The sequence below is a fragment of the Nelumbo lutea genome, chromosome 4 (genome assembly GCF_056320005.1).
Source record: "Nelumbo lutea isolate HS-2025 chromosome 4, American lotus-T2T, whole genome shotgun sequence".
In the NCBI taxonomy this organism is placed as follows: domain Eukaryota; kingdom Viridiplantae; phylum Streptophyta; class Magnoliopsida; order Proteales; family Nelumbonaceae; genus Nelumbo; species Nelumbo lutea.
The window spans coordinates 73004085-73017584 of NC_142687.1; the positions used below are offsets into that span (position 1 = coordinate 73004085).

Here is a 13500-nt window from a genome sequence, read left to right on the forward strand (position 1 = left end):
ATCTAATTCTTTTTTATTCATTCAAATGATCATGGATTGTACTTGTAGTTTTTTGAATAAGGGTGTTATTGCAGATCAATTCGGCCAATTAACCTTCAAAACTCAGATCTGAATTCTCAGATCTGAGATTGCAAGATTTGAATTGCTTGAAAGAGAATTCAGATCTGCAAATTTCAGATTGGGCGAATTAATCTACAGCTTGGAATTCCTAGAGTGCTTGAGAGAGACTCTAGGAATTCAGATCTACTATTCAAGAACTGAATTGAGTGCAAGGTTAGAGATAACTTGCACAATTCAGTTGGTGATCAATTCAGATTTGAATTGATGCCTTAGAAGTGTTTGAAGAAATGCATGCATGGGGATTAGATTCTTGCTAGATATAGAAGAACCGTCACTCATGCATAGGATGAACATGCGCTTGAGAGATGCTGTTCATGACCTTGGGGTTTCACCAAACCAAGGCTCAATCATGATTCATTCGAATGATCCAAATTGATAGAATGCTGAATTCTGAGATTGACATTTACTGCTTACTCTTCTAACCTGAATTGAAGGCAATTGGGCCAATGATTTAGATAGATTTTAATTTAGGATTTCTTAGCTTTCATTAGAGTTTTGATTTATTTGTTGATCAGATAAGAAGTGCTCAATTTAGTATTGGTAATTGTTTCCTAAATCCTCGTGGGAACGATACTTCACTCTCTACTTTATTACTTGAACGGCTAGTGCACTTGCTAGTGTCACAATGAGCAACACATCAAGTTTTTGGCGCCGTTGCCGGGGATTTATAGAAGCAATATTAGGAAACATTGAGCATTCTTAATCTGATCTCATTCAGCATTGCATTCATAGTTGGGTTAATTTGCTAACTTTTTCATTTCAGCTTGGACTGCAACTGCTGTATTACTGTAGTTATGTTTCTTCTTTCTTAAGTAGATTACTTTTTTTTTCTGGTTTCAGTTTCATTTTAATAAAGGCATATTTGATTTCTATTCAATCTTGATGTTGTTCCATTCAAAAAGAAAAAAAAATTCACCAAAAAAAACATGAGTGTTGCAGATCTGAGTTGCATTCGACACTCAGATCAGCAGATTTCAGATCTGCAGCACTCAACCGAAAAGAGTTGCTTGTGTTTCAGACTTTATTATTAATTTTTTTTTCTTTCTTTCTTCTTTCATTACAAAAAGAAAAAAAAAATGAAAAAAAAAGGGGGAGATCTTTTGAACAACAAGAGGAGCAATTGAGAATTCGGATCAGAATTCAGATTTGAATTCAGATCTGAATTCTGCTATTGCAGATCTGCAATAGTTCAGATCTGAGTTCCTTTGAACTAAGACCTGAACTGATGAAATTTTGAGGGGAATTGGGTGTCATCACCACCCCAATTTACCCTAGGGCACTTCTGCTATTCCCCAAAAACAATTTGGTAGCAATAACTGAAGGTAAGGCAATTGAGAATTCAGATCCAAACTTAGACTTGAGTTCAGACCTGAATTCTGCTATTGCAGAACTGCTCAGTTCAGATCTGAGTTCAGATTAACTCAGACCTGAACTGATACAAGTTTAAGGTGAATTGGGTGCCATCATCACCCCAACTCACCCTATGATAAATCCGACATACCCCAAAGGTAATTGGATAACAAAGAATGAAAAAGAAAATTCAGATCTGAACTGATACAGATCTGAACTATAGTTGAAGACTGAACTGATACAGAGCACATTTTGGATTTTTGGGTGACTTGAACATTTGCTTTATCCACTTGTAACCGAGCTACATTAGCTACAGAGGTGTATGTTTGGATTGAATAATTGTTATGCCTCAGATATTTAAGAAAAATTAGCACTTTCCAAGTATTTCTATTAGCATTCAGATCTGTAGCAGGGCTGCTATAGTGCAACAGTTAGCAGACCTGATTTCAGATTTCTACAAAAGTTGTATGGACCGAATAGCTTGCAATACCAAACATTGCAGACCCAATTTTCAGGTCTTAGCAAGTGTTTGATATGCATCAGCTATACAGGTTTGAGCTTCAATTGTAGAGTTTAAAATCTTTAACCCAAGCCTAACTCCGGACTGTTTTTTTATTTTTTCAGATCCTTTTAAATTATTTTTCAGATCAGATCTGATTTCAGCCCTAAAGCATCACAGATTTGATTCCAACCTTAATGGATGTATATTGTAGTGTATACCAATGAGTGTGTATGAGATATACAGCTCAGATCTGAATTATTATTTGTTAATTTCTCTTGACTAACAATACCAAAGACTTGTAGATCTGAACTCAGATCTAAATTGGGTCTGAATTCAGATGTTGCAATCGATGGATGTAGATAAAGGAACCTTGAATAAGATGATTGGTTTAAATCTGCTTTTAGTATAATCGGCTTCATTTATTCATGATAGGATGTAGGTTTTGTATTCCAATACTTCACTTTACATTTTCAGTGTGATAGGATTAGTTATTTATTTTCTTTTGTGAATATTGGCATTTTTATTGCTTTGACCTTAACAGTTTATGACAAGCAGACCTGAACTGGAAGAGATCCTTTACGACCCGGAGATTGAACGGACTCTCCGTGTCCGTTTGAGAGCTGCTAAGCAAGTCAGACAAGAAGCACAAGAAATGGCTGAACAAAGAACTATGATGAATTATGCCAAGCCCACCCTCACCGGGACTGTCTCCAGCATTATCAGGCCAACTATTGCTGCCAATAACTTTGAAATTAAACCGGCCATAATCTAAATGATACAAAATACGGTTCAGTTTTGTGGTATGGCCCATGAGGATCCGAATGCCCATATTGCTAACTTCTTGGAAATCTGTGACACCTTCAAACACAATGGGGTAAGTGATGATGCCATCCGGCTGAGGTTATTCCCATTTTCTTTGAAGGATAAAGCCAAAGCTTGGTTGAACTCATTACCGGTAGGATCTATAGCCACATGGGATGAAATGGCCAACCATTTTCTCTCTAAATATTTTCCCCCTTCTAAAACTGCTAAAATGAGGAATGACATCACTACTTTTTTCCAGCAAGAGGGGGAATCTTTATATGAGTCATGGGAACGATACAAGGAGCTGTTAAGGAGAGTTCCTGACCATGGCCTCCCCATTTGGCTGCAAGTGCAGACTTTCTATAATGGTCTTACTGACTCAAATAAGACCATATTAGATGCTGCAGCCGGAGGATCCATAAATAATAAAACTCCTGAGGTTGTCCATGCACTTATTGAGGAAATGGCAGCCAACAATTATCAATGGCATTCGGAAAGGACTCAAACTAGGAAGCAGCAAGGCTTGCATAATGTTGACACTTATACAGCACTAGCTGCACAAATAGGAGCACTCAGTAAAAAAATAGATGAAATGCAGATAGCTGTCATGCATGTGCAGCCTCTTAATTGTGAATTGTGTGGGGGAGGCCACATCAGTACAGACTGCCAAGTTGGCAATCAGTTCAGACCATCTACTGAACAAGTTGACTATGTCAGCAATTCATCAAGACAGCAGGGTTACCAGAGTCACCATACTTTTCATCCAGGATGGAGGGGACATTCAAACCAGTCCTGGCCAAATCAGCATATTTCCAAGCTGTTCCACCAGACTTATCATCAGCCTGAACCGAAATCCAATTTGGAGGAACTGATGACAAAATTTATAGCAGGTGCAGAAACTAGGTTCCAGAACCAGGAAGCCTCAATCAAAAACCTGGAAAACCAAGTGGGGCAATTGGCACAATTAATCTCTTCCAGACTGTCGGGAACTCTTCCAAGCAACACTGAAGTGAATCCACGAGAGCAGGTGCAAGCTATTACCTTAAGAAGTGGAAAAGAGTTGCCTGAGGTAGAAAAGAAGAATTGGGCTGAACCCAAGGCAGAAACAAGCCTTGGAACCAGACAACAGAAGACGGAACAACCAGAAGCACAACAAGGGATGCACCAACAACCGCAAGTTCCATTCCCTAACAGGATGAAGCAACAAAAATTGGAGAAGGAATTTGGTAAGTTTCTTGAAATATTTAAAAGTTTACATATTAATATTCCTTTTGCTGATGCTTTAGCCCAGATGCCACACTATGCAAGGTTTTTGAAGGAATTATTGGCAAACAAAAGGAAACTGGGAGATGTGGCTATAGTTTCATTAAATGAGGAATGTTCTGCTATCCTTCTGAACAAGCTGCCTCAGAAACTCAAAGATCCAGGGAGTTTCACTATTCCTTGTACCATTGGCAGTTTAAAAATTTAAAAAGCTTTATGTGACCTGGGAGCTAGCATCAATTTAATGCCATATTCTATCTTCAAGAAATTGGGGTTGAATGAACCCCAACCCACTAGAGTGGCATTACAATTGGCTGATAGATCCATTAGACATCCTAGGGGGATCATAGAAAATGTGTTAGTTAAAGTTGACAAATTCATTTTTCCAGTTGATTTCATTGTGTTAGACATGCAAGAAGATGTGGAGGTCCCGCTTATCCTAGGGAGACCTTTCCTGGCTACCGGGAAAGCAATGATTGATGTCCAACAAGGACAACTCAGCCTTAGGATACAAGATGAGGAGATAATTTTTAAAATGTCTGATGCTATGAAACATGCACCCTCTAGTGATGATTCTTGTTTTATGATTGATGCCATTGAATTGACAATTGATGAATGCTTCCAAGTAAGTAGAATAACTAATCCTCTTGAACTCTGCCTCCAGCAGGGAGAATTTGAAGAAGCAGAAAATGAAAAAATAAACCTCATGATAGCATACCTGAACGATAAGCCTCAATTCAAGGGAAAGGGGTTTCTTAAATTAAAGAACTTAGGCAAATTGCCCGGACCATCAGGTAAGCCATCACCCCAAGAACCCCCCACCCTTGAACTGAAGCAATTACCATCCCATTTAGAGTATGCTTTCCTTGAGGAACCATCAGATCTCCCCGTGATAATTTCCGCAGCGCTGAATCCCTTACAAAGAGAAAAATTATTAAGAGTGCTGCGGGAACACAAAAATGCTATAGCTTGGAAGGTAGAAGATATCAAAGGCATTAATCCATCAATCTGCACTCACAGAATTTTGATGGAAGAGGACAGCAAGCCTTCCGTTCAGCCCCAAAGGCGCCTAAACCCCAACATGAAAGAAGTGGTAAAGGCTGAAATAATTAAGTTGTTAGATGCTGGGATCATTTATCCTATTTCTGATAGTTCTTGGGTAAGCCCTGTGCAAGTTGTGCCCAAAAAAGGGGGTACGACTGTTGTTCCAAATGAGAAAAATGAACTCATCCCTACTAGAACCGTTACCGGATGGCGTGTGTGTATTGACTATAGAAAATTAAATGAAGCCACCCGGAAGGACCATTTCCCTCTCCCATTTATGGATCAAATGTTGGAGAGGCTAGCCGGGCATGAGTATTATTGTTTCTTGGATGGATATTCAGGGTATAACCAGATACCAATTGCACCAGAAGATCAAGAAAAGACCACTTTTACTTGCCCATATGGAACCTTTGCATACCGAAGGATGCCCTTTGGGTTATGCAATGCCCCAGCAACCTTTCAGCGATGTATGATGTCTATATTTTCTGATATGGTTGAAAAATTTATTGAGATCTTCATGGATGATTTTTTAGTTTTTGGCTCTTCGTTTGATGCATGTTTGAATAATCTGGAACAGGTGCTTACTAGATGTAAAGAAACACATCTTGTGTTAAATTGGGAGAAATGTCATTTTATGGTGCAAGAAGGCATAGTGCTTGGACACAAGATCTCTCAAAGAGGTATAGAAGTCGACAAGGCCAAGGTGGAGGCAATTGAAAAATTGCCAACCCCAACATTTGTTCATTCTTTGAGAAGTTTCTTAGGACATGTCGGATTCTATAGAAGGTTTATTAAAGATTTCTCAAAAATTTCCAAGCCATTATCTACCTTGCTTCAGAAAGAAGTGCCTTTTGAATTTTCAACTGAATGTCTTCATGCTTTCAACATCTTGAAAGACAAATTGATCAATGCACCTATCATGGTAGCACCAGATTGGACCCTCCCATTTGAATTGATGTGTGATGCGAGTGATTTTGCTATAAGAGCTGTTTTAGGACAAAGAATGAACAAACATTTTCAGCCAATTTACTATGCTAGCAGAACCTTGACTGGACCCCAACTCAATTACACCACCACAGAAAAGGAGCTGTTAGCAGTAATATTTGCACTTGATAAGTTTCGTTCATATCTGATATTATCCAAGGTTGTTGTCCACACAGATCACTCGGCATTAAGGCACTTGCTTACCAAGCAAAACTCAAAACCAAGACTGATCATGTGGATCCTTTTATTGCAAGAGTTTGACATTGAGATTAGAGACCTGAAGGGTGCTGCAAACCTGGCTGCTGACCATCTCTCCCGGTTGGACACGGTAAGCTCAAAAGAGGAGATAACCAGCAACATTCGAGAAGAATTTCCGGATGAGCAGTTGTACTCAATACAGAAATACTCATATCCTTGGTATGCTGATTTTGCTAATTATCTAGCTGCACAAGTCCTTCCTCCTAACCTTTCATATCAACAGAAAAAGAAATTCTTTTCTGATGTAAAATACTATCTGTGGGAGGAACCCTTTTTGTATAAATTGTGTGCAGATCAGATCATAAGAAGATGTGTCCCCGAGGAGGAGATGGAGTCGGTACTCCAATTTTGCCATGATAAAGAAGCAGGAGGTCATTTTGGAGCTAGTCGCACTACAGCCAAGGTTTTGCAATCAGGTTTTTATTGGCCCACACTTTTCAAAGATGCCCATCGGTATGTGTCCACATGTGACAAATGCCAAAGATCGGGAAACATTTCCCGACGGAATGAAATGCCCCTTTCCAATATTTTAATCTGTGGAATCTTTGATGTTTGGAGTATAGATTTCATGGGACCTTTCCCGAATTCTTTTGGGAATAAGTACATCCTCGTTGCAGCTGACTATGTATCCAAATGGGTAGAAGCCATGGCTTTACCCACAAATGACTCAAGAAGGGTGGTACACTTCCTAAAGAAGCTATTCTCCCGATTTGGCACTCCGCGAGCTATAATTAGTGATAGGGGAACTCACTTCTGCAATAGCCAATTTGAGAGGTTAATGCAGAAATATGGAATTACACATAAATTAGCTACCCCTTATCACCCTCGAACCAGTGGCCAAGTGGAGTTGGCTAACAGGGAACTCAAAAGAATTCTGGAAAAGACAGTAGCATCCGCCAGAAAAGATTGGTCCATCAAATTAGATGATGCATTATGGGCATACAGAACTGCATTTAAGACACCCATTGGCATGTCCCCCTACAGATTGGTCTTTGGTAAAGCATGCCATTTACCAGTTGAATTGGAACACAAGGCCTATTGGGCTCTTAAATTCTTAAATTTTGACATTCAGGCCACAGGGGCTAAAAGGCGGTTGCAATTGAATGAATTGGATGAATTCAGACTTACCACCTATGAGAATGCCAAAGTTTATAAAGAAAGAATAAAAAACTGGCATGATAAGAACTTGCTGAGACGGGACTTTTATGTAGGCCAACAGGTATTGTTATATAATTCCCGTCTCTGCTTGTTTCCAGGTAAGCTGAGATCCAGGTGGTCTGGACCCTTTACCATTTCACAGGTTTTTCCCCATGGGGCTATAGAACTCACCCACCCGGTTCAGGGCACGTTTAAAGTAAATGGTCAGCGCCTGAAACCATATTTAATGGGCAGTACTGTACACCCTCCATCCACTATTTATCTAGATAACCAATAATCTCTTATGCTTGCTCATGAACAAGTTAAGGAATCTTTTTGTCATTTATCTTTTTAGAATATTAGTTAGTAAAATAAAGATCTTTTTCTCAAAATTCCAATTCTTTAAGGACTCAGTTCATCATTTTCTTTTCTTCAGTTTGCTCTAGCAAGTGTGACTCCCTAACACTAGGAACATTGAGGACAATGTTCATCTTAAGTGTGGGGGAGTGAGCTCGAGGCTAGGGTATGGGGGCTGAAACCATGCACCTCATTCACCCCAACACACATATGCAGGCAATGACATAACCAAAAAAAAAATAAAAAAAGACTAGAACCCCTCAAGTTCATTACTATTTATTTGATGATTTTTTTTTAAGAAGGAATTCAATGAGTTGAGGGAGACTGATGTACTTGTTAAGTTTTTATTCTTGTGAATGACCCAATTTGATATATGCATGAGAAAAGGGGAGCTGAATATGCTTTTCAGCATGACTAGCCCTAACTATCTTCATGTGTATGGAAGCCCTTGATTTCATGGTTAATGGTCAAGAGAGGTAGTGCACATCTGAAGTGCTAATTCTTGAGTTTCAATAATTGCAAAGAAGGACAAAAGCCCAAATTGACTCCGCTATTTTGAGTTGAATAGTAAAACTAGCAGCTCAGAACATGAGTCCTACCTCAAGTAAGTGACCAGTGTGAGAAGGAGCATAAGATGCACTCACACCAAAAAAAAAAAAAAAAAAAAAAAAGGGTGAGATGGAGCATAAGATGCACTCACCCTTAGAAATAAGTAATTGTGGTGACGACCGAGGTTCAAAGGGGCACTCTAAAGTTGAACTCTCATTGAGATTTAGTTACAGATGTGAAACTTAGTGAAATTTGATTATTAACCTTGACAATTAAGGAGCTGATTTATATATGAATTAGGAGTGAAGGCTAGACTATGATGAAATTCATATTCTCCTTTCCTTGGATCTGATACATATCTTAAATGGTAATTTACAAGAATAAGAGTTGAGCACTTACAAAAGTTCCCCGACTACTCAATGCATTTCTATCTTAAAAAGTTCACCAGGTAAATGGTGTGAACAGAAGGGGGGAATGTTAAGTTTATGGCTGATGTCTTTGCTTGAGGACAAGCAAAAGCTTAAGTGTGGGGGTATTTGATGAACCTACAATTTATCTATATTTTATGAGGTTTTTGCATTAAATTTTATGCTGGTTTTATTAATCTTTGCCTTAACTTAGCTTGATTGCAAGAAAGATTTTCAGGGGGATCCAAATCAACAAAAAGAAGGCAAAAGCAAGAAAAGAAAACCCAAAAATTTATCAAGTTCAGCCCGGCCCAGCCATGAGAGCAAGAGAATTTCATTCGGCCCAAGAAGAGCAAGTGAAACTCTTTGGAAAATCCAAGGGAAGAAGCCTAGCAAGAAGGAAATTTCGGCCCAGCCCATTTTTAGCCCAAATAACAGCCTAGAGTGTAGCCCACTTGAGCTCAAAAGCAAGCTAAGTTGTAGCCCAAATAGCAGCCCAAAGGGAGCTAGGGGCGGCAACTTCAAGGAGTTTCTTGAAGAGAAGGAGGGAGCACTCTAGAAGGTTCATGAGGGGTGTAATACACCCCATTCTAGAGGCTTCAAGAAGGGGCAAGAGCCCCCTTGAAAAACTATATAAGGAGGCCTCTAGGAGGGGAGAAAGTGGTTCAATTGCTTGAGAGGAAGGCTCTCCCACTTTTAGAGGTTCGGCCACCTTGAGAGAAGAGAAGAGAAGAAGGCTAGGCGTAAGGAAGAAGAAGAAGAAGGGCTGAAGGAAGTTCAAGACAAGCAAGCTAGAAGAAGAAGGTGAGTTCGAATTGAGGGTTTGTGATTCAAAGATCTTTTGTAATAAATCATTTGTAGTATCATTCTCTTTTGATTTGAATTCAGTTTCTTAGTTATATTTTTCTTTCTTCTTTCTCCTTGTTTCGATTCTTCCTTGATGTATTTCAGCTTGTAAAATTTCAGTTCAGCAATCTAATTCCTTTTGATTCATTCAAATGATCATGGATTGTACTTGAAGTTTCTTGAATAAGGGTGTTATTGCAGATCAATTCGGCCAACTAACCTTCAAAACTCAGATCTGAATTCTCAGATCTGAGATTGCAAGATTTGAATTGCTTGAAAGAGAATTCAGATCTGCAATTTTCAGATTGGGCGAATTAATCTACAGCTTGGAATTCCTAGAATGCTTGAGAGAGACTCTAGGAATTCAGATCTACTATTCAAGAACTGAATTGAGTGCAAGGTTAGAGATAACTTGCACAATTCAGTTGGTGATCAATTCAGATTTGAATTGATGCCTTAGAAGTGTTTGAAGAAATGCATGCATGGGGATTAGATTCTTGCTAGAGATAGAAGAACCGTCACTCATGCATAGGATGAACATGCGCTTGAGAGAGGCTGTTCATGACCTTGGGGTTTCACCAAACCAAGGCTCAATCATGATTCATTCGAATGATCCAAATTGATAGATTGCTGAATTCTGAGATTGACATTTACTGCTTACTCTTCTAACCTGAATTGAAGGCAATTGGGCCAATGATTTAGATAGATTTTAATTTAGGATTTCTTAGCTTTCATTAGAGTTTTGATTTATTTGTTGATCAGATAAGAAGTGCTCAATTTAGTATTGGTAATTGTTTCCTAAATCCTCGTGGGAACGATACTTCACTCTCTACTTTATTACTTGAACGGCTAGTGCACTTGCTAGTGTCACAATGAGCAACACATCAAACACCTAGAAGTTGCCGCCCCTATCTCCCTTTGGGCTGCTATTTGGGCTACAACTTAGCTTGCTTTTGTGCTCATGTGGGCTACACTGTAGGCTGTTATTTGGGCTAAAAATGGGATGGACCAAAATTTCTTTCTTGCTAGGCTTTTCCTTTGAATTTTTCAAAGAGTTTCACTTGCTCTTCTTGGGCCGAATGAAATTCTCTTGCTCTCATGGCTGGGCCGGGCTGAACTTGATAAATTTAGGGTTTTCTTTTCTTGCTTTTGCTTTCTTTTTGTTGATTTGGCTCTCCCTGAAATCTTTCTTGCAATCAAGCTAAATTAAGGCAAAAATTAATAAAATCAGCATAAAAATCCATGCTAAAGTCATCAAAAATTATAGATAAATTGTAGGTTCATCAAATATCCCCACACTTAAGCTTTTGCTTGTCCTCAAGCAAAGACATCAGTCATAAACTTAACATTCCCCCCTTCTGTTCCCACCATTTACGTGGTGAGCTTTTTAAGATAGAAATGCATTGAGTAGTCGGGGAACTTTTGTAAGTGCTCAACTCTTATTCTTGTAAATTACCATTTAAGATATGTATCAGATCCAAGGAAAGGAGAATATGAATTTCATCATAGTCTAGCCTTCACTCCTAATTCATATATAAATCAGCTCTTTAATTGTCAAGGTTAATAATCAAATTTTACTAAGTTTCACATCTGTAACTGAATCTTAATGAGAGTTCAACTTTAGAGTGCCCCTTTGAACCTCAGCTATCACCACAATTTCTTAATTCTAGGGTTGAGTGCATCTTATGCTCCATCTCACCCTTTTCTTTTTTTTTTTTTTTTTTTTTTTTTCGGTGTGAGTGCATTTTATGCTCCATCTCACACACTTTTCTCTCTCTTTTTTTTTTTTTTTGGTGTGAGTGCATCTTATGCTCCATCTCACACTGGTCACTTGCTTGAGGTAGGTAAATAGGACTCATGTTCTAAGCTGCTAGTTTTACTATTCAGCTCAGAATAGCGGAATCAATTTGGGCTTTTGAACCTTCTTTGCAATTATTGAACCTCAAGAATCAACACTTCAGATGTGCACTAGCTTTCTTGACCATTAACAATGAAATCAAGGGCTTCCATACACATGAAGGAAGTTAGGGCTAGTCATGCTGAAAGGCATATTCAGCTCCCCTTTTCTCCTGCATATATCAAATTGGGTCATTCACAAGAATAAAAACTTAACAAGTACATCAGTCTCCCTCAACTCATTGAATTCCTTCTTAAAAGAAATCATCAAATAAATAGTAATGAACTTGAGGGGTTCCAGTCTTTTTTGGTTATGTCATTGCCTGCATATGTGTGTTGGGGTGCATGATGTGCATGGTTTCAGCCCCCATACCCTAGCCTCGGGCTCACTCCCCCACACTTAAGATGAACATTGTCCTCAATGTTCCTATTGTTAGGGGATCACAAAAAAAACAACAAGAGAAATACCAAATAAAGAGAAGGGTAAAGAGGATTTCCTGAAGATTAATTTCTAGATATGCAAGAGTTCTTTTGGTGGGAGCCTCTTCTGCTAGAATTTACTTGCAACAGAGATCAGAAGCTTTGTTCTAACTAAAAATAATTTAAACCAAATAATAAAAAGACTACTATACACAATTCCAAACAATGTAAATAATTTAACCAGTCTGTAATACACAACAGAAACTTACAAGGCCATGAAGTTTGAATTCTATCTAACGAAAAAATAAATAAATAAATAAATTTAAAAAAAAACAAGATCAAAAGCCAATATAAATATCTCTTGGAATCTGATATGCAAGTGATAAACAAGTGATTTACAAGATTGAAACTAGCCTAGAAGTCTAAGAGTTCTTGAAATCAGCACACTACCAAAGTTATTTGATTTTTTTTTTTTTTTTTTTGTTGTGTGCTCAGATCTACATTAGAATTTCAGAAATGTAAGTGAATGTATGAAGATCTGATCCACACTAATAATTTTGCTAATTAGAAAGACATAGCTCCATTACTGAAACTAAACCAACATTCAAGTGTGAAGTAGATGTTCAATGGAAAAGAGAGCTAGCTAAATCAACAATGGAGTTTATTACACACTATTCTAAACTTAAATGAACATAAGTAAACAAATCTAAAATCTACTGTAAACAGATCTACAATCATTGCTGAATTTATGATCTTTAAGCTGCTCTTCAAGTTCTAACAAAAAAAAAATCAAATTTGAAAACTTAACTTTTGAGAACAGTCACTTACAAAAACTCCAAACCGAATATCAATAAGTAGGTCTAAAATCTGTTGCAGTTAGGTCTGAAATAAGTTTGATCCCAAGAGCTTAAGACTTCTCTTTCAAGTCCCAACTTAAATGTCTTGTATGCCTCAATTGATTGCAGAGACCTGAAATCAGATCTGCAATTTTATAATGAAAGCAGCCTTGATTTAGATCTGAATACCATTACATAAAAAACATGAAGCTCTTTTTGGACCACACAAACATCAGTCCTAATCTAATACAACCAATTCAGATTGGGTGCAAGTGATTTAAAAGATAACAAAACATCAAGTTCACAAAAATTTCAGATCATGTACTTAAACTGCCTCTGATTCTCATGTACTTCAGAACTGATTTTACCATTCATGGCTTAAATTTTCATCAATGAGGCAAGTCTGATGCATCAAATTTTGAATTGGGTGCTATCACTACCCGAATTCACATCAAAATAGAGTGGGTTCAGGTCTGAGTTTAGATGAACTCAGATCTGAACCTAGCAGAATGCAGTCCTGCAACCGGCTGAACTCAGATCTGAACTTCAAATCTGAGTTTCAGATTTGAAAACTCACATGCTATTTTTTCATTGTTTTCTTTTTATTTTCTTTATCAATTTTTTTTTTCTTTTTTTTTTTAATAAATCTAAAACAAAATACAGCAATGCAACCAAAATCTTTTTGGATGAGTGCAGGTCTGATTGATGAATGCAATTCAGATCTGAA

At 37.9% G+C, this 13500-nt stretch overlaps 1 non-coding gene across 1 annotated transcript; it reads right to left on the bottom strand.

The window, feature by feature from the left end:
• Window positions 1–3002: 3002 nt before the first annotated feature.
• On the bottom strand, window positions 3003–3109 carry LOC148861073 (small nucleolar RNA R71). Its single transcript, XR_016095277.1, has one exon. It is a non-coding gene; the product is annotated as a small nucleolar RNA R71 (small nucleolar RNA).
• Window positions 3110–13500: the final 10391 nt, after the last annotated feature.